Raw genomic sequence first — 21,939 nt, forward strand, 5'->3', positions numbered from 1 at the left:
CATTTTAACAGAAAGGGTAATAATGTATCAACACTGTGTTAAAGCTACACAAGATGGCTGAGTCTATATGAATCCACGTTTAAAGTTGCTTTTTTTTTTTTTTTTTTTCAAAGAGGACAGCTGTAGAAGGCAATGCTGCATAAAAGTCAAAAGGACAAACTCAGGGGCGTAACGTTCCCGTAGATAAACAGCAATATGAAGATTGTTCTACATGTGCCAGAGAAGCACTGGGACAACGTGGATAACAGTGATATATGTTCTCGGAGATGGATTGCTTAGTTTCCTCTATACAAGTCTACCCACAAAGCTGCTCTGACTCTATTTGTCAAAGCCTCCTTCCGTATTCTGTGTTGCATTTATCTGTGTCTGTAGGAGAGAGCTCATATATACACTGCTGAAGTTTAATTTCAAACACTCTCCCACTCATTTTTTTCTCCATTTTTCTCTCCTTATTTTTAAAAAACATTAAAAACATGATAAACATAACTAGAAAAAAAAAAAAAAGCAGTTCAATTTCCTGAAGGTACCATTCACATGACAATTTTGATGTTTTTTTGCCCTTGAACTGTTAATTATGACAGATTACTTATTCAGACCATATTAAACAAGTGTTGTGTTTATCTGTCAAGTACTTGTCAATTCTATTTTTTTTATCAAATAACAACCATCTTACATTGTCAAGTGTCAAGTCTTGAAAACTATGATTTATTCTGACATTTTAGTACCATCAGATAGGGCTGTGTGATCACCATGTAAACTTCTCTTCTTCTTCTATTAGTGCATTTTTATGACAAATGAGAAAAATGTAAGTAAGGGTAATACCATAATTTACTGGATTGAGTCTAAAATATTAAGTCAGCTGTGCAATGTGCTATTCTCTCCCTTACTTTGTCTCTGACCCTCATCCGGACACATTCACACGGCTCATCTAGACAACACAGCTGGCATCCGAACCCAGCGGTCAGGCTTCAACCGCCATGAGCAGAATGTGTACTTCCTGCCTATCCTGGTGGTTGACAGTGGACCTCCCTCCCTCAGCTCCACAGGCACCCTGACCATTCATGTCTGCGGCTGTGACACAGGTGAGAGCTACTGTAGGAACTGCACCATTACTAACATTATCATCACTGTCACCCTCTGCATCAGCAACAAGCACTGTGAAAAGGTCATCTACAAGCCACTGTAGTGGTCAGCACACAGTTCTTATCAGCTTATGTTTGCGGAAAACCAAATAATACAAGACTACAAATCTGTGTTGCAGCCCTCACACCTGTTACAACGAATTATGCTGAGGCACTTTATATAACAACATTTGCGTCATTATGTAAGAACGCCTGCATTTTGCAAACATGTGCAACATTTTGTAAAGATTAAAAACCCAAATGCATGTAATAAATATATGTATCATAAAACAAATTCAGTGCGTTTTCTATTAAATCGATACTGCAGTGGTTAAGAGGGTTTTTGCTTTTGTCAGCGCTAGCAGCTGCATTTTGAAGGTCTGTCAAAATATCTTTGTAGTAGTGAACCCCGCTATAAAGAAAATTGTGAATACTTTGTCCCGAGGTCAGCTTTGGACTCTAAGTCTAATGGTTTCACTTTTTTACTGTATGACACTGATCTTTTACTTTATGTGGCTGTTATAGTTTATATAAGATCAGAGTCATATACAATGCCATTCTAACATTGTATTTGCGATTTAATATTCCAAAGATGTTAAATTTAGTTTAAGTCTGTCTTGAAATATAATATTTACCTCTGCCAAGGAAAGGCGGAGGTTATGTTTTCATCGGGGTTTGTCTGTTTGTTTTTGTTTGTCTGTTAGCAAGATAACTCAGAAAGTTATGGATGGATTTAGGATGAAATTTTCAGGAAATGTTGATACTGGCACAAGGAACAAATTATAAAATTTTAATAATAATAATGGATTGGATTTATATAGCGCCTTTCTAGACACCCAAAGCGCTTTACATTATTGACCCATGATTCATTCGCGCTCACATTCACTGGTGGTGGTAAACTACATCTGTAGCCACAGCTGCCCTTGGGCAGACTGACAGAAGCGTGGCTGCCATTTTGCGCCTACGGCCCCTCCGACCACCACCGAACATTCATACACCAGTGTGGGTGGCACTGGAGGCAAGGAGGGTGAAGTGTCTTGCCCAAGGACACAACGGACTGACTAGGACAGAGCGGGATTCGAACCGCCAACCCTTCGGTTATTGGACGACCCGCTCTACCAACTGAGCCATGGCCGCCCCAGAATTTTGGTGGTGATCAGGGGTTGGGGGGTGGGGGGGCTGATCTGCCTTGGCGGAGGTCTGCGCTGTCTGAGGGCTTTTCTAGTTTTAAGCAGGGATGTCACATAATATCAGCCCACCGATATTATCGGCCAGATATTGGCATAAAAATGTAATATTGGTGAATATCGTTATGGTTTTTTTTTTGCCTATCATTAAACCGATAAAATAATGCCTTGATTTTGCCGGCATATACCGACATGTAAATGAAGCATTGTTTGTAGCTGAAAGAAATGTGCAGTTTTCAAAACTGTACAGTAGAGTTGCCACACTGTAATAGACTTATGGAGGGAGGGAGAGAAAAGAAATAAATATGGCATTTTTTCCACAGCTTAAGTTGAAGTATGCATTCTTTGCACAGACAGTGTTTACATTTTGAAAGCCTTTTTGCATTAGAGAATGCATCCAATGGGGCATCACAATAAAATTAGGCATGATGTGTTAATTCCATGACAGGAAATATGTGATGTTACCTAAAATTAGTTAAATATCCCACATATATCGGCAGCGGTATCGGTAGATATCGGAATCGGAAATTAAGCGTTGGACAATATCGGCATATCATTTTGTGGCAAAAAAGCCAATATCGGACATCCCTAGTTTTAAGTATAATTGATCTTTACAGTGAAAAAAAAAGAACACGTGGACAGATCACAACATCAATTTAGATTGGCTTTTACATAATTCTGAATTACATTTTCATCATAAAAACAGTACAGCTTCTTTGAAATAACCACTGCAATATACTACTACAAAAAGTGTGAATATTTAATATAATTTACATCCAGATTGCATATTCCACATATATTCTGCAGATTTCTACAAAATGTATGTTATTACAATATTGAAGTGAAACATTTTGTCAGAATAAAGTTTAGTCTATTGTGACAGGCACTTAGTGTCAATGTCAATCAATGTATGCTTTTATATTTGTTTAATACTTGTTAACTCAGCCATAACTGATGTTAGATTTGATGCAATACTTGTATGATGTAATATATTCTTTTGTTCTCTGATACAGCGGGAACCATCCAGTCGTGCAATGCCACAGCCTATGTAATGAGTGCTGCTCTCAGCCCTGGGGCACTTATAGCACTACTGGTGTGCATGCTCATCCTCATAGGTAAGCAGATGGATGTATGTATTGATGGATGGATGAGGGGATAAATGGATGATGGATGACTAGACGAATGGATAAGCACAATTCATTAGTATTGCCTTTCTGGGGTCACTGCTGAGTTCAAGTACTCCAGTAGGACCTCCTAGAGCATTAGGTTCAATAGTGGGATGCACTACTAAGAAGGAGAGACTGAATGCTTTGCCTGAAGACACAACTCTATGGCTTCCACTCATGGAAACGTAACCAAGTTTCTTTTAGAACTTATTCATATTTCAACATTGGAATTGCATGTGCATTGGAAGGGAAACAGAACAAAATGACACAAAAACATAATCAATTTTTCATTTTTCTTTCATGAACATGTTTCCTATCAGACATTTTCTTGCAGCTTTCATGAGGAGAGAGCATTTGTTTAAGCTAGGAGCATAGATGATGCCCATCTTTATGAATGATATCACGCCACTTTGATCCTTGCAACACAGATGGAGATGGAATGAATGGAGAAAAGTGGAAAGGGGGGTTTTAGAGAGCAAACAGACAAAAGAGCTGCCTCAGCACTTGTGTCCCCCTAGAACAGCAGGCTTTAAATAGGCAAGGCTTTCCAGACATTCTTGGATTTTTATACACAAGCCTATATACACATACACACACGTATGTGCACACGTACCCTCTCAGAGACTGAAGAGGTTTTGTATTGTCACATCTGAAAATTTTATGAGTTAGCTTTTCGTTCTACCCCCACTGTATGTCTTAGCATCCCACTGCAGTGACAGCAAGAAACGACAATGCTGTCATGGTGTTTTGTCTCCCCCGCTAGTGCCTCTACATGTTTTACATCGTGCAGGCAGTGAATGATGGATGATCTGACACCAGCTAGCGTTAACTGTGACTAACATTGCTATCTATTTCTTTTCAGAGCTTTCCTAATGAGTGTTGTTAAAACTCAGCATCCATTAACCCTGCCATCTACTGGAGTGAATTTCAAAAGCAGAGCATCATTTATTCATTGTGGTTTTAAAAGCCTCAACAAAAATATGTTATGTACAAATCTGAGGCAACCTCTACTGGCTATAAAAATCTGTTTGAGTATCATTTGGTATTCTGGTCTAGATGATGTCTCTTGAAAGGCCTGTGTTGAAAAGATCTCTCTGTCCTAGCAAGGAATGTTAAACTCAGAAAAAACAGTATGGATAAGCTGGTGATTTTTTTTTTTTTTTTTTTTCTTCAGTGAAACCTTCAAGTTTTGTGGCTTTTGTTGAAATTTTGCGTAGAAGTTTTAAAGCTGTGGTACATAACTTTACTTTTTACATATAAGAAGTTTACCGATTGCTAAGGTCACCCTGTTGAAAATGTGATTAAAAAAAAAAAATTGGGCTTATTCAATAAATATTAAATGCGATTCAGTTTAAGGTAATATAACGTACCTTCTACCTCTCTTAAAAACACATATGAACTTTTAAAATTTTAAAAGCCTTAAAAATACATTTAAACCACATTTAACGCAGTGTATGACTTTCATCACAAATTTTTGTTCAAATTTTTAAACCCCAGTGATAGCCTAATTATCACTAATTCATTAGTCTTACCATGCTTACGCACCTAAATCACTTCCCTCATGGTGAACAACTTTGAAGATGACTCCATCATAAACACAGTCCACTTGTTTACATAACAAACCAAAACATCACTCGGGCCTTTTCGGAAGTGCACTGTGGGAATACGAATTCCATGCAGCAGCAATGTTGCTGTCTCTTGGTGAGTGCTGAACCCAAATGTCACCTTTATCGCCATCCACTGACTATACTCATTCCATAAAACAACCCTGGTGGACTGAAACTGTGGCTCGTTTTCTTGCTGAATCTGAGAAACCGCTTTCGCTTGGTCACCATTCCCACAATGCACTTTGTGACAAAATTTCCGAAAGGCCTGAGTGACATTTCGGTTTGTTATGTAAAGAAGAATGTGTTTATGTTGGAGTCATCTTCACCGCTCACTTGCTCCTTACAGTATGTGTATGATAAGCCTACACAATGACATATTCCAAAAATGCCATGAAACTGATGTCTAAGAACTGTTTTTCACAATCACACACCCCGTATTATAAGATGACAGTTGACTTACAGTGATTCCTTCCATTTCTTCTGACCCAGTAGTGGACACAGTTTCATTGCTTGTTGTCTCCATGTTTGTTGCTCCTGCGACTGCATGGAATTCCCATTTCCACAATGTACTTTGAGAAAAAATTTCTCAAAAGCCCCAAGTGACATATCAGTTTGGTATGTAAACAAACGGACTGGTTGTGATGGAGTCATCTTCAAAGTTGTTCACAATGAGGTAAGTGATTTAGGCATGTAAGCATGGAAAGACTAATGGATTAGTAATAATTAGGCTATCCCTAGGGTTTTGCTAATTTGAAGAAAAATTTGTGATGAAAGTCATACGCTGCTTTAAGGCAGGTTCAGTCATATCACAGTATTTGAAAGTGACTGTCTAACTTTTACTAAGAATGGGGTAAAGTCACAGACTTTCTGTGATGAAGGAAAATATTGATAAGTTTCCAGCACTGAAAGGCATTCTTGTCAAACAACATGGCCTCCTGCCTTGGTGTGGTCAGCTGGTCACAGCCAGACATGGCAGACTTGGGTTGCTCAGAGCAATGAGTAGTGATGTGACAGGCAGATAAGGGGCTGTGCACAGTCAAACAGCACCACTCAACAACAACACTCAAAATGTGAGTGCATACTGCCAAATGAATGGTCTAGATGTAGAGCAGCTCTACTTTTGCGCTCAGTTTTATCCCAAAAGCTTTCCCGACCCATGTCATCCAGACATATGCCAAAATAAGACATTCCTGCATTTGTTTAGTCACAAGACGCAAAGCAACTGAGTGAACATTATGGGCTTTTCCGTTAAAATATACATGTGAATGTAACCACCAATATTTTGAATAGGACCTGTCATTTTATACATAATTCAGCTACATTTATTTAACACATAGCACAACATGTTGCTCCACAACATGAGTAATTGTTACTAATTAGCAGAAAATGGACTGAAAACACTTCATTAAAACACCAAAAGATAGGAGCTTCTTGCTTCTTCTGTAAGTCATCATGAAGACAGTGAAATGTGAGAGCTGCAGGGGGCTGGAATCAACGGGATGAGCAGTCTGTTCACAACTATCATGTGGTGTGAATAACAGACAAGAACAGGGCAAGTGGCAGCAGTCTTATCTCATCATCTTACACATTGCATGACACTCTCCCCTTCCACCGCTCTGTACTATGTGCACCCACATGTAACCGCACACATGAATTTTGTTCTTTATATATGAAATTACTCTGTTATACAAGTGGTGGGCCATCAAGGCCAGCAAGACCTTCTGTGTTGGCCTACACATCATCAGAAACACTGACCTACATTTACAACCTAAACTCTAATATTTGTTCAGTGAAAGTGTATTTATTTATTCCCAATAGATGATTATCTTAATTTCTTAGTGTTTCCCTTGGCTGTGCTGCTTCCAGGATGTGGATTTGGATGTGACATATTTTGTCCAATCAGATTTCAGTCTCTGTGTTGCCAGACTTAATCTAATCTACCTTCTATCTTCTAATTCTGCCTTCAGAATGAGTGTTGAAGGCCCATGTAACTTCAACTGTTTAGCATCAGGACTGTTTCTTTAACCAATCAGATTCCAGTTTCACCTCACAGGGCCAGTTAGCTGGCCCCCAATGTCATCATCATTTATTCTTCCTCTGATTGGATGGTAAGAGCAAAACTTATTTGATATAGCTTTGGCAATATTTTTACTATACAGGGTGGGGAAGCAAAATTTACAATATTTTGAGGCAGGGATTGAAAGACAGTGTATGACCAATTAGTTTATTGAAAGTCATGAGAATTTATTTGCCACAAGAAAATTTACATAATAGAAAATGTTTTTATTCTATGTGTCCTCCTTCTTTCTCAATGACTGCCTTCACACGCTTCCTGAAACTTGCGCAAGTGTTCCTCAGATATTCAGGTGACAACTTCTCCCATTCTTCTTTAATAGTATCTTCCAGACTTTCTCGTAATAGTTTTGCTCATAGTCATTCTCTTCTTTCCATTATAAACAGTCTTTATGGACACTCCAACTATTTTTGAAATCTCCTTTGGTGTGACGAGTGCATTCAGCAAATCACACACTCTTTGACGTTTGCTTTCCTGATTACTCATATGGGCAAAAGTTTCTGAAAAAGTATGGATAATAGTGTTAGGTATGATTATGACATCAATATATGTTTGGTTTCAAAACAATTGACGTAGTGCCTGCTGAGAAAAAACAACTAAATGTTCATTGTAAATTTTGCTTCCCCACCCTGTATATATTTTACATTTTTAATGTACATTTTTTACATTTTCAATTTTCATGCCAGTAAAGCTCACTAAATTGAATTGAATTGAAGTTTTAATACATTTGAGGTAAATTTTTTTTGCCCCCAATGGCTGATGGAGGAGAGGAAAATGTTTTGGTCTGGGAAACTTAAATATCCATTTTCAAGGTGGACTTTTCCAGAATAGCCGAACATCATGAGGAGAGGTCGGACAACCCCGACGCTAGCTAGGTGGTCACATGGACATTCTCTGTCCTCAAGAGAATAGAAACTTATTCCAGGAATATAACTGGACAGAGCCTTGACCTCCATGTCCATAAAAAAGGGCTTATTGATGGAACTAAAACAGATCACCTCTATGACAGAGTCATTGAAGTTTTCCTGAGCAAAGAAAGGAGGTTGGATATTGTATCAAAATGATAATCTCTGGTGAGTAGGCTATGATGCTTTTAATTTAAATTTTGTAAGTTTTTGTCTTGTTAGTAAATAAATATTTGTTCTGAACTGCTCCAGAAGATGTACATAGCACAGTTGTTGTTGTAGTGTAGAGGTTTGGAGTTGTCTTAACTGGGTTTCTTACTGTAGTGATAATGGCATTAACAGTCAATACGCCAAATGTCCATGCCTTGTTGTATTGCATTTTTTGTACAATATTGATGGTGTCTATAATTGTGACATCATAGTGGTGGTATTAAGAGGTGGATTAAGTCAAGTAAGTCCCCACTGAAGGCCCTGGTACCAAATGCACAACCCGCCACTGTGTTATCCCCACTCTACATGCACGGACACACATTGCAACCACCTAACCAGCCCACCAACACTCTCATTCTCCAGAGGCTGGACCACCTCTATTACATCAATTGTTGGATGATGAGAAAAATGAAAACAAATTTCTGCCTAATTACCTTACAAACAAACAGTCCCTCCATCAGTTCATTTATAGGCCTGATGTGATGAATCCATTCCACTGCGTCGCAGCATCTGCATGCATCCATTCCAATTACCTCCCATCTGCTTGTGATGAACTCCTGGGTGGGGGCAACCAGCGCAGCCCAAGGGTAAATTAACCGTCTTGTCAGGAACGCTTATCGCAACATCTGTACACATGGGGACCAGCTTTGTATGCAAAGGAGGCAGCTTTACACAGGTACATATGGTTTCTACAGAGGTGTTTTCTGTACATGGTGTATGAACATTGCCTGTGGCTAATCCCTAAGTTAAATGGTCTTCAATGGACAACATAGATGCAAGTGTTCTCTGTACTTAACAAGCACTGACACATTATCAGTGGTAAATGTTACACCAGAAATTAGTTTATCAGATCTGCGCTTTAGACTCGACCTGCCTCACGATGCTTCTTCAAAAGTATTTACTGAAAAGCAACTCACCTGAATGTGCAAAGGAATTCATAACGCCAAGTTTTCTGCCTGCTATTATGTTTCTCATTAGTGAGAATTTATCGTAATTGTCTCAGAGCTTGTTTAGCATGCAAGGCAGCGTGCATCGCAATTTACCACAAACTAGACTGTTTCCTCAACCCCATGGCAATTAATTCTCCCCATTCATGGAAGAGAAGGATAAACACAATGGTTATAGACACCGCTTCCCAGTGGAGCCTAGCAAACAATATAAGAGAAAAACGAATGTACATTATCAGTTCGAGATACTGCATTAAATCCCCATTCAAGATCAGCAAAGCTCTTTGGGCAGGGAACACAAGGAGCATTTTCACTCCACAAGACACATTTTTTTGGCCATTATGCCAAATGAAGACAATTACAGCAGTAGAAACGCGTTATTTGCACAGATTATATGCTTGAAACTGATGGTTATTGCACTTTGCACAGAAATAATACAGAAAAGAAAGGAAAGTAAAGCTGAAACATGGTGTTTTATAGTCACAGCCTGACTCACAAGGTCAATTTGAAAGAGTGAATTCGTCTAAGGGCTTTTTTTTCCCTGTGCACTAAAATACAGTATGAGCTTTAACGTTGGTGATTTGTTTTCCATTTTATCTGGATCGGGGCATATCTTATTTTTACATGGAAGTATCAGTGGATTCAGATCATCAAGCAATGTGCCATCCCAAACAACTCAGGCCTCATAATCGATTGTCTTGTCATCCCAGTGGTATTGTAGTTGTTTAAGGGAACACACTGTTTGTTTACAGAGGATGCTGAGCGGTTAATAGTTAATCTAAATGCAATATGTCCCTTTGCTGGTTTTCCTTTAGAATAAGTCGCCGTTGTTCCTGATAAAAGGGACAAATTAGAGATTCTGTGAGTCCATGGATGACTGGCCAAAGGAAATTATCCTGCTGTCAATCAAAAGTCAAAAGAAAGTGAAAATATTTTATCCATCCATCTGTTGATGTGTGGGCTAGCCACTTTTTCACACGTTTTTTCATAACCAATAATTACAAATTCTCACATGAAAATTAAAAGGATATTCTTAACTTTTTTTTTAATAACATGATCCAACTCTTTAATCTTGATAAGACTGTGAAGCATAAAAGCAAGTAATAACATCTTCTGGAAAAATTGTAGGTTCTTCTGATGTGTTAAAGGAGCAATAAATAGATTCATTGGTTTTTGCTCCAAATGAGAAAAGTACAGCAAACTCCTCCTAAACTATAGATGTACTGGCTCTGACATTTTTAATTATTAACCTCCTAGACATTAATGCCCACCCTGGTCTGTTGTCAACCCTAAGTCTTGCAAGAGTATTGCAATCAGGCCTGTAACTCAAAAACAACAGTACACATAGACTTTTGTACACAATATAACTCACTAACACATCTCAGTTGTCCTCTGAGATGAGATATTATCATTTTTTAAAGGATTATAATAATAATAAATTGGATTTATAAAGCACTTTTCATTCAGCGAAATTTCAAAGTGCTACAAAGAGAACACAGTCCAATAAAAAATAATATACTCTATCAGGAATAAAAGACTAAGCAAATAAAACAAATCATTATGGGGGGCCATAAAAAGCCTGTCTAAACAGGAATGTCCAGTGACTAAGGAGCTCTGAGGTGGTCAGGGAGGGAGTTCCAGATACGAGGGACGGCAGAGGAGAAGGCCCGGTCTACCATGGTCCGAGGTTTAGTTCTGGGGTGGGGGTGGGGGGTTGGTGCTGTGGGGCCAGAGGACTACGGGTGGAAGTGTGAAGGGTGAGGAGGTCCTTGAGGTAGTCGGGGCATTTCTATGGATGCAATTGAAGGTGATGAGGGTTGTCTTATTGATTCTGAAGTGGATTGGTAGCCAGTGGAGGTTATGGAGAGTGGGAGTGGTGTGTTCCAGTTTATGGGTCCGTTTGAGGATTCTGGCAGCGCTGTTTTAGATGGACTGGAGTTTTTGTAGCCATTTCCTGGGGATCCCACAAAGAAGGGGGTTATAGTCGAGCCTTGAGGAGACAAAGGTGTGGACAAGCTTTTCTGCATCTGTATCACTGAGAGAGTGACAGAGTAAGGAGATGTTCTTAACCCTCCGGTATCCGGGTGCGCCTTTTAGGCACACTTTGCACTTTGTGTTAAAAAACTTCATATTATTTTTCACAATTTAAATAAGGTTAGAATTCAAAAGTTGTTCATTTTTGCATGATGTTTGAAATTCTGGCCACCAACTAAAATTTGCACACTGTAAACAAAAGAAAATTACAAGACTAGCATCTGTCTCCCAAGTGTGTCTAAAACGCACTATTTCTTCCATTTGATATGTATGATTAAGGCTGACCTTGATTTACAAAAATAAACTCAAATTAGAGCAGAAAAATAAATCAACAGATAATATTTAATAGTTTGATTTATAGGTGTGTATTTTACGCACACTTAGTGACAGATGCTTGTATTTTTGAACATTTGACCCAGCGCCAAAAATGATCATGCAAATTAACCAGTGTTGGAGTTAATTGTTGACATATGCCAGGATGAAAAAAATCTAATAATATGTGATCCACTTTTTATGTAGTATATTGATAAAAAAAAATTTCGTGTTTTTTGCATCCAAAAAATTGTGTGTTTACATTACAAACACGCATTTAAAGGGTTAAAAAATATGACAATTATTGAATATTTGGTATTTTTATTAATGGCTCAAGTTGATTAAATAGAAAAAAGTGTAAAAGAATTAAAAACAAACTGTATGAAAATTTTTTGGACATTATTCCACAAGTGTGCCAAAAAGGCACACTTGGTGCTTAGTAAGGGCCTTGCTGGACAGGATACCGAAGGGTTAAGGTGGAAAAAAAAAAAAAACAAGTTTAAATAGGTGTTTGATGTGATTTTCAAATGTGAGGTGTGGGTCCAGTTTCACGCCAAGGTTCGTTACAGAGGTTGAGTGGTCTTGTCTGGTCAGAGAAGGAGATGAAAGGTATGAGGGGAACTGGACCTGGCTATTATTATCACCATTATTAACCACTTCTCAGAAATTATTATTGTTGCATGAGTCTATGTATCAACATGATCAATTTTGACTTATTTAGAAGATGATCCACAACTGAGAGCATATTTTCTTTTATATCTTTGCTGTATTTGATGGTGCATGTGACATATTCTTTGAGTGTATTCCCAACATAGTGGAATTATTTAGTGTAGTGAATATGATCTAAAAGGGAGAGGGTCTTCAAACCCTGGCTGTGTTGTGTAGTATTTTTTTTATTTTATTTGATATTTAGAATGAATTTTAGTTTTGAAAACACTGCTACACTTGTAATCATTATAACATGCTATTTACATATATATAAGTTCATCTGTCCTGTTCTCATTCTTCTGCGCATATCAATTATTAAATTGAAAAAGGGGGCAGATTGCTGTTTATGCATGAGACTATTGCAAATTGAGTTGTTCCTTATGCTTTTCATACACACAAGTGAATATATTTCATTCATAACTCACTGTAACGTCTTTTGTCATCATTTCTGAAGATGACATTTGAAGTCTGAGACAAATCTGGAGGAGGTTTCAGAGGGAGGTGAAGCCCTGAGGTGGATGTGTGCGCTAGTGTGACTTATCTGATCACAAATGTGGGCAGTAATTAAAATAACTTAGTAGAATTAAAGCCTTATTGATTTATTTGTGCATACAACCTTTGTTTTCCTCCCATCCTGTTAGTCTATAATGTCATTCATCATAATTCTCCCCCCCCCCTTTTTTTTTTCAATCCAGACTGAATTTCATGGCATTTTTCATTTTGTAGGTGGTTGCCTCTGGTTTTAACTGTGATGGGACCTCAAAGTCTTAGTTTCACTGAATGTGAATGAGTATTGATGTACAGATTGGTCTCCATTAAGCCTTTTTGAATCATATTTCTGGGCAAGGCAATCAGGATTGGGAAAAAATCAATGCTCATGCATTTGAAATGTAAAACTTGATAATATATTATCTTCCCCTGCTGTGTCTCTGCCCTGAGAGGTAAAACCAAAGTTACAATGGAAGTAGTTAGAAACTTTCCCAAAAGAAGTATTACAAATCCAACATGAACTGTGCATGGTTAATGTGTTGCACAGTCATCTCGTCACCTTCTTAACCCATAAAGACCCAACAGCCAAATGGACCAAAACTATCTACTGATCTGAAATGTTTAATAACTTCTTATGCACTAATCCTATCAATATATGTAAATAATTCAGGTAAAATGTAGGTTGTCATCTTTTCATGGTCATCAGATATGACCCAGATATGATTTTGACGTTCAGAGGCTCCATAGTTACAGTGGAAACACTGTCATCTTCTACAACATTCACCAGTAAAACCCATGGAGCTCAATCAATGACAACAAATGGAGACACTTGTTTTTAAGTTCAGTTATTGGTGTCTTTGCTGAAAAAGTCACTTTTTCTTGAGTTTTCTCTGTTTCTGATATAATAACCCTCAACTTTAATCTGAGCTTTAATGAACGTCTAGATGATCAGTGAATTAAATATTGGAAAATACTTGATATTCACTAAAAAAAAAAAAACACACAAAATGCAGAGGATAATATTATAAGAAATGTTGATAAATCACTTAAGAAAAGTTAAGCGTAGGGGTAAAAACAATTTGGGAACTGCCACTTTATTTATGGGTAAAATAATTAGTAATAATAATTTTTTTTTCTTCAGATTTTTCAGGAAATAAAAAAAAAACAAACAAACAGAAATTTAGTATTTGATTTAGGCAAAAAAGTCATTTTTTGTCAAGGTAATTATTTTGTAAGGTGAAAGTGTAAATAAAAAGTGGATTCTATCTTTATACAATTTTTTCATAATCTCTATTATATATGATTTTTGTCTATTATTGACCATGACACAAGCATAATACAGTAATTGTAGTACAGTGCACCGTTGTAGCGGTGCTTAACCGTGAACCTCATCAAACTCTACATGAATTACCATCCATTGCCAAGTGCATTGCATGAGTGAAAGCGATAGTTTTCATTAGTTTCTGGAGCCAAAATAGAATAAAATAGTAGCCTGTTTACTTCATAGCTTTTATAACATTCTACTGCAGGGGTGTCAAACTCATTTTAGTTCAGGGGCCACATTCACCCCAATTTGATCTCAAACTGGGCCGGACCAGTAAAATAATGACAGTGAAAAAGTTGAATTATATTTTGATCAGGTTTACATCTCCAAAGTTTCCCTAAAAATCTGAGTAATATGAACAACTTGAAATGTCTTTAGAAAAACAAGTGCAATTTTAACAATATTCTGCCTCGGTTTATCAGTTTATCATTTACACGTGCATTACAATCGCACAGAACATTTAGTAACAGGCAGAACATGGTAAAATTGCATTTACTTTTCTTAAGACATTTCCATTTGTTCATATTTGTTCAGGTTATTCACATTTTTTGTAAAAGTATAGCTTGGTAATGTAACATTTTCATGTAATTTAACTTTTTTACACCAAAAAACAGAGAGAATGTGGTGTTGTCATAATTTATAGATTATAATGATAATATTCTACTGGTCTGACCCACTTGAAATCTAATTGGACTATATGTGTCTGTATGTGGAACCTGAATTCAAATGATTTTGAGACCGTTGATTGTTAATATCTTCAGCGTAATTTTTGCATTTCACACATTCATCCAGCAGGCTGGATTGGACCCTTTGGCGGGCCGGATTTGGCCCCTGCGCCGCCTGTTTGACACCTGTGTTCTACTGCATATCTAACATGTTAACTGTGAGACATTGTCGTCTAAATCCTTCCTCTCTCCCCTTTCTCTTTCTCCTTAAACAGTCCTCGTTTTGCTGATCCTGACCCTAAAACGCCACAGGAAGGGCCAGAGGATGGCAGAGGATGAGGAAGACATGAGAAGATAATGTCATCAAGTACAATGATGAAGGCGGAGGGGAGCAGGACACTCAGGCGTACGACATGAGTGCTCTGAGGAACCTCTATGACTTTCCTGAGGCCAAGAGCTGTGACTCTGGGCCGGACATCCGCTCGCTGCCACAGTGGATACAGGCGAGCAGGGTGAGCGGTGGCGGCGGCAGTGGCGGCAGCGGCACAGAGGGAGCGGCGGCGGCAGGCAGCATCAGACTTCTCCTTATTCAAAGGCTACATCCGGAAGAAGGTGGAGCAGGCCGATGCTGACCTATCTGTGCACCATATGACTCCCTTCCAGACGTACGCCTTTGAGGGCACCAGTTCACCAGCTCTGTCGCTCAGCTCCATCCACACGCTGTCCACCACCTCCGAGCAGGATTTCTCGTACCTCAGCGACTGGGGACCGCGATTCAGGCCAGTTGGCAGGCTACTACGCTCAGGGAAACCCTGAAGAAGAAGGGTCCTAGCACAGCTCCTCTACAGACAGACGCTTAAACTCCCCTCTGTCCTCTTCTTCCTTCTTCTTCTCTGCCTCTTCTTCTCACCCTCTGGCATTCCTCTGAATTCATCAGAGCCAGCACTGTGCTTGCAACAAAGACAGAGCACCGCATCTTTATCTCTTTGAAAAGAAACTACCGGTGTTGAAATTTTAACTTTGGAAGATTTTTACACACTTCTGTTTGGTTTTTGTGAGAGTTTTCAGACTTACACACTGCTGGAGGCTCTTTTGATGGTATGAGAGAGTGGAACGCAAAAGAGATATCCAACCAACACATTGTTTAAAACAGATGTTTAACCTTATCTCACATCATAAGCAGAAACCTTTATTTAAGCTATGAGACTGTAGTACCAACACCGTCAGATTACACCACCCAACAGGGTGATATGACGAGTCAAACCATGCCAAGGCAAACTGTCTGAAAAACATGTATTTATTTAAGGGGGAAATATTTATGTATTTATTTGTTTTTATGTATTTATTTATTTATTTACACCATCGTCATCACAGTAACTGCATTAGTGAACTCTGAACTCTTCAGTGCTAAAGATAAAGTGAGAGGAAGAGGACATTACAGAACCTGTGAGACAAAAAGAAGAAGAAAGACGATGAAGGACTACAGTGGCATTACTTTACACAATACTGACACAGAGGTGACATCTGAGTCCACATAATATGACATCCTTGGAAATATTGTATTTATTTTCTATGACCACTTTTGTAAAATAACTAATTTAAGATAAGCAGAAGAAAAGCAGAAACACTACTACAAGGGTACTGGGTAGAGCGTACCTCCGCCAAGACCCCACAGTTCAGTAATCCATTGTCAATCAAAGGGAAACACAAATATCCAGGATCTGTTTCTTTTTCTAGATATGCTCCAAGATGTGACGTTGCCCCACCTATGAAGGACATTACATGAAAATCGGTGCAGAAATTTGATCGACAAACAAAAAGATATGGGCAAAAATATAGGCTTCTTGGTGGAGGTTATGAAAAGTGCAAACAGATGGAGTTACAAAACTGGAGAAGAAAAAGAGTTACCCATTTAAGTTTGTATTGTCAAGACTGACATACTTTTGCTGTATTTTAGTGATTTCTAAATGGGATTTTGGAGGTCACAAAACAGGACTATTGTGTGTTAACAATTTCTTTTCTTCTCCTCTCCACAGCCAATTGTAAGGCAATAAGGCACAAACCGCAACAGTGATTTAAGTTTAAACAAAATGACTGTTTCGTGGAATTGGCTGGTGGTCAGGTTGTCCTACTCGGAGCCAATCCGCATTCCAGATTTCTGTGTGAATGTGTTCAATATGTTCAACTGATTTTATATCCTGAGATGTTTCATTTTGTTTTTGATATTTCTCTTTGGGTGGGGGGTGGGGGGGGGGGACTCGTGACATCTGAGTGGTTACAAGTGAAAGTTTAAAGGTGACACCATGTTGAACGGACTTGTCACGTCCACCTGATATCTACAACCTATTCAATGTTGACCTTAACTTGCAAATGTATGGAAATTACAAAAAAAAAAAAAAATAAATGAATAAATATTTAATTTTTTTGGTAAAAACACATCTCGCTGTGTGAAGTAAACTAAATTACTCGGTAAATTACTCCGATATGAGATCACAGTGATAAAGTAAATAGAGCATCTGTGTTGCTAATTATTGTTTGCCACTTGTTTGCTGGAGATGTCTGCTGAATTATGAATAATTGTGCAACTAGCTTGTGTTTACACCAGGGTAGATTCAGAGAATAGTCCTAGATGGAAACAAACAGACCATGTGACAGGCCACAGCAAAAACAAAGCCTCTCCTCTCAGCGTGTCTCCCTTCTGGCTGCCTTCTGCCAAACTACTGTAATTGTCATAGTCACCGGAGAATTACGAAGGCACATGAAGCCGCTTCCATCTTTATGATCTGCTGCTAAAATGGCCAGGTCAACAGAAGCTGGGATTCACATTCAATTGCTTTCATAACAGAGTTTCAAGAATATCTCAAACGCATCAGCTATTTCTTTGCTTAGTTGCCACCGATGTTTTCAAGCAGAAACGATCTAAACAAAAGCACTCCGCTCTTTCAGTGATCCAGGGTGGGAGTTTTACCTCAATTAACACATTCAGGTTTTTCTCACCTTACATTAATGCAGCCACTCCAACACTGTGAAATAAATATGCATTTCAGGGTATGCTAATTTCAGACTGGTTAAAGTGAAGAATGTCATGTAAGGAAACAAAATTAACAGTCACATTTTTCGTATTTTACCATTTATATTCCTTTCTTCAAGCTAACACAAATGTATGAATTTAACCCATAAAGACCCAAACAGCCCCTGACGACCCAAAACCATCTACCGATCTAAACTGTTTAACTCTTTCATGCATACTGGTCACTACAGTGGACAGTTCTTCTCCAGCTGTTCTCTTGTATATTCACAGGTTTTGTTGTTTTGGTTCCATTTCAGCCAACACAGTGGACGCTTACGCACCATCCCATACACTGACATTCAGACCATTACTGTAATTTTGCTGTTTTGATAAACCTGATCTGCAATAACATGTTTTAGTGTAAATCATTTGCCAATTGCAATTAGACTATAAGAAAAACAATTTTCTTAAAGTTTGTTTTTTATTTCTTTTTTATTTTTTTTGCATATTATCTCCATGAAGTGAGTAACAACTAGTCACATAAGATTAGCTGCATTGAAAATGTCTTATTTTATAACTGTCACACAGTACATCACTTTCTGACATACATGTTTCTTTTGTTTCATGGTTTTTCTAACTCTACGAAAAATATGTTCATTAAAAAATTTCAATCGCATTGTTTTTTTTTTTTTATGCCTAAAGAGGAATAAAAGCAATCAGGTAAAAAAATTTTGACTAAGGTTCTCATAATTCATGCATGAAAGGGTTAATACATCTAATATCAGTACTTGTAAATCAGGGGTGTCAAACTCATTTTAGTTCAGGGGCCACATTTGGCTAGATTTGATCTGAAGTGGGCCGAACCAGTAAAATAATAACATAATTATATATAATAATGTCAACTCCAACTTTTCTCTGTTTTAGAGCACAGGTGTCAAACATGCAGCCCGGGGGCCAAAACCGGCCCGCTAAAGTTTCCAATCCGGCCCGCGGAATGAATTTGCAAAGTGCAAGTTAGGCCATCAAACTCATAAATAATATCATAACCTATAAATAATGACAACACCAATTTTTCTCATTGATTCAGTGCAAAAAACATTAAATTATGAAAATATTTACATTAAGAAACTATTCTGTAACAATAAAATGTGAATAACCTGAACAAATATGAACAACCTGAAATGTCTATGGAAAATTAAATGCAATTTTAACAATATTCTGCCTGTTACTAAATGTTTGTGTCTTTTAGATCTGATCTGTAATGCACATGTATAAATGATAAGTCGAGGCATAATATTGATAAAATTATCCTTACATTTCTTAACCAATTTAATTTTTCAGGTTATTCACATTCTTTTTGTTTGGATAGTTTGTAAATGTGCATAAATTGGCATAGAATGTTATTTTTTGCACTAAAGCAATTCGGAGTTTATTGCCTATCATGCTATTATTTTACTGGTCCGGCCCACTTCAGATTAAATTGGGCTGAATGTGGCCCCCGCAAGAAAATGAGTTTGACACCCCTGCTTTAGAGTGAAAAAAGTCAAATTACATTATGAAAAGGTTTACATCTACAAACTATCCTTCTGACAATGTGAATAATATGAACAAACTGAAAAAATAAGTGTAATTTAAACAATATTCTGCCTCAGTTTATCGTTTACACATGGACATTATACTTACAGATCACAGTGGAATCTACAAACACAAAAACATTTAGTAACAGGCAGAAAATTGGTAAATTGCACTTATTTCTCTTAAGACATTTCAGGTTGTTCATATTTGTTCAGGTTATTCACATTTTTTGTGAAATTATACTTTGTTTTAGTGTAAACACATGAAATATTTACATTTACAAGAGAACAAATTAGAGTTGTCATTATTTATATGTTAGTATGATAGTATTTTACTGGTTTGACCGACTTGAGATTGAATTGGTCTGAATGTGGAACCTGAACTAAAAGGATTGTTAATATCTTACTGTAATTTTTTTATTTCACAAATTTATCCAAGGGCCGGACTGGACCCTTTGGCGGGCCGGATTTGGCCCCCGGGCCGCATGTTTGACACCTGTGCTGTAAATAATTGGTGTAAAATGCAATTTGTTGTCTTTTCATGGTCATCAGATATGACTCATTTGGACGTTCAGAGACACTGTAGTAAACGTGAAAACACCGTCATCTTCTACAACAGTGATTCACCAGTAAAAACCCATGGAGTTGGAACAATGACAGTGGAATGGAGACACTTGTTTTGTGTTCAGTTATTGATATAATCATAATATCATAATAATGATAATACATTTTATTTGTATAGCGTTTTTCGTGGAACTCGTAGACACTTTACATAAAGCAGATACAAACAGAAACCAAACACATAAAAAAAAAAAAGATTAAGCAGGTGCAAAAGGCAGGTATATGAATATAAAACAGTTAAACATTAAAAGCACTCTTAAATAAGTGAGTTTTTAAATGGGATTTGAAAGTGTTTGAGGTCGGAGTAGTGTAGGATGGTAGGTGGGAGGGAGTTCCAGAGGGTTGGAGCAGCAATAGAAAAAGCTCTGTCCCCCCAGGTTTGGTGCTTGGTTGTAATAGTGGAGTGAGCAGAGGAGGATCAGAGGGGTGCAGGAGGGGGCATGGGGACTGAAAGTAGGTCGATGAGGCGGGGTGGGGGGGTGGCGTTCCTGCTGTTGCTGTATCTTTACTGGAAAAAGTCAGCTTTTCTTAAATTTTCTCTATTTTGATATAATAACCCACAACTGTAATCTGATCTTTTATGAACATCTACGTGATCAGTAAATTAACCCTTTCATGCATGAATTATGAGAACCTTATTCAAGATTTTTTTTCCTGAGTGTTTTTATTCCTCTTTAGGCATGAAAAAAAACAATACGATTGATTTTTCCTTTTTTTTTTTTTTTTAATGGACCTATTTTTCATGGAGTTTACATAATTGTCGACTCAGCTGGACACCATGCGTTAATTTTTGAAGCAAAGAAACATGCATTTACTGACATACTGTGTGAAAACTATGAAATAAAAGCATTTTTATCGTCCTGAGACCCTGCAATGCATTTTTGTCCTCTATAGGGGACAAAGGTTTGACAGTTTTGTACATTAAAAAAAAAAAAAAAAAAAAAAAAAAAAAAAAATGCTGTCCATTGCAAGGACTTCCCATTTAAAAAAAAAAAAAAAAAATAGATAAAAAAAAAAAAAAAAAAAAAAAAAAAAGTATCTAAAAAAAAACCCCAAAACTGTTGCATTATGCAGTTTCCAATCAAGACAATTGTTTAATGGAAAAAAGCTAAAATTTTCATTTCCTGGGTCTCAGGAGATTAATGCAGCTAATCTGATGTTTTCTCACATTGTAATATACTGTAATACTAGTTATTACTCACTCAGATAATATGCAAAAAAAAAAAAAAAAAAAAAACCCTGTAAATTACAGTCTAATAACAATTAGCAATCTATTTAGATAAAAGAACAGAAAGTTACAGTACTGGTCTGAATGTCAGTGTATGAGATGATGCGTAAGCGTCCATGTGTTGGCTGATATGGAGCTAAAACAACAAAATCGATAAATATACAAGAGAACAGCTGTAGAATAACTGTCCACTGTAGTGACCAGTATGCATGAAAGGGTTAAATGTAGGAACATACCTGATTTTCACAGAAAAAAACATGAAATAGAGAAGACAACATTATAGTAAATGGTGGATAAATCATTAAAGAAGGTTAAATATAGAGAAAAAAATTCATTTGGGAGCTGCCACAAATGTAACACTTGGTCCTTATGGGTTAATTTGTGTATCTTTGCCTTAGAGTGATGTTGCCATCAATTACTAAAAAAATTGTATCTGGAAAAAAAAACCCAAAACTGTTGCATTATGCAGTTTCCAATCAGACATTGTTTAATGTGAAAAAGCTAAAAGTTTTCACTTTCCTGGGGTCTCAGGAGATTAATGCAGCTAATCTGATGTTTTTCCTCACATTTTAACATACTATAAGTACTAGTTACTCACTCAGGATAATATGCAAAAAAAAAAAAAAAAAGCTCTGTAAAATTACAGTCCTAATAACACTTAGCAATCTATTTATATGAAAGAACCGGAAAGTTACAGTAATGGTCTGAATGTCAGTGTATGAGGATGATGCGTAGCGTCCAATGTGTTGGCTGAGTA

General features: G+C 37.4%; 1 pseudogene; it reads left to right on the plus strand.

The window, feature by feature from the left end:
• The window catches only part of LOC115419949 (cadherin-22-like), a 77,040-nt pseudogene extending 60,821 nt beyond the window's left edge, over positions 1–16,219 (plus strand).
• The last annotated feature ends 5,720 nt before the right edge of the window (positions 16,220–21,939 follow it).

This window comes from Sphaeramia orbicularis, chromosome 5 (assembly GCF_902148855.1).
Source record: "Sphaeramia orbicularis chromosome 5, fSphaOr1.1, whole genome shotgun sequence".
NCBI lineage: Eukaryota > Metazoa > Chordata > Actinopteri > Kurtiformes > Apogonidae > Sphaeramia > Sphaeramia orbicularis.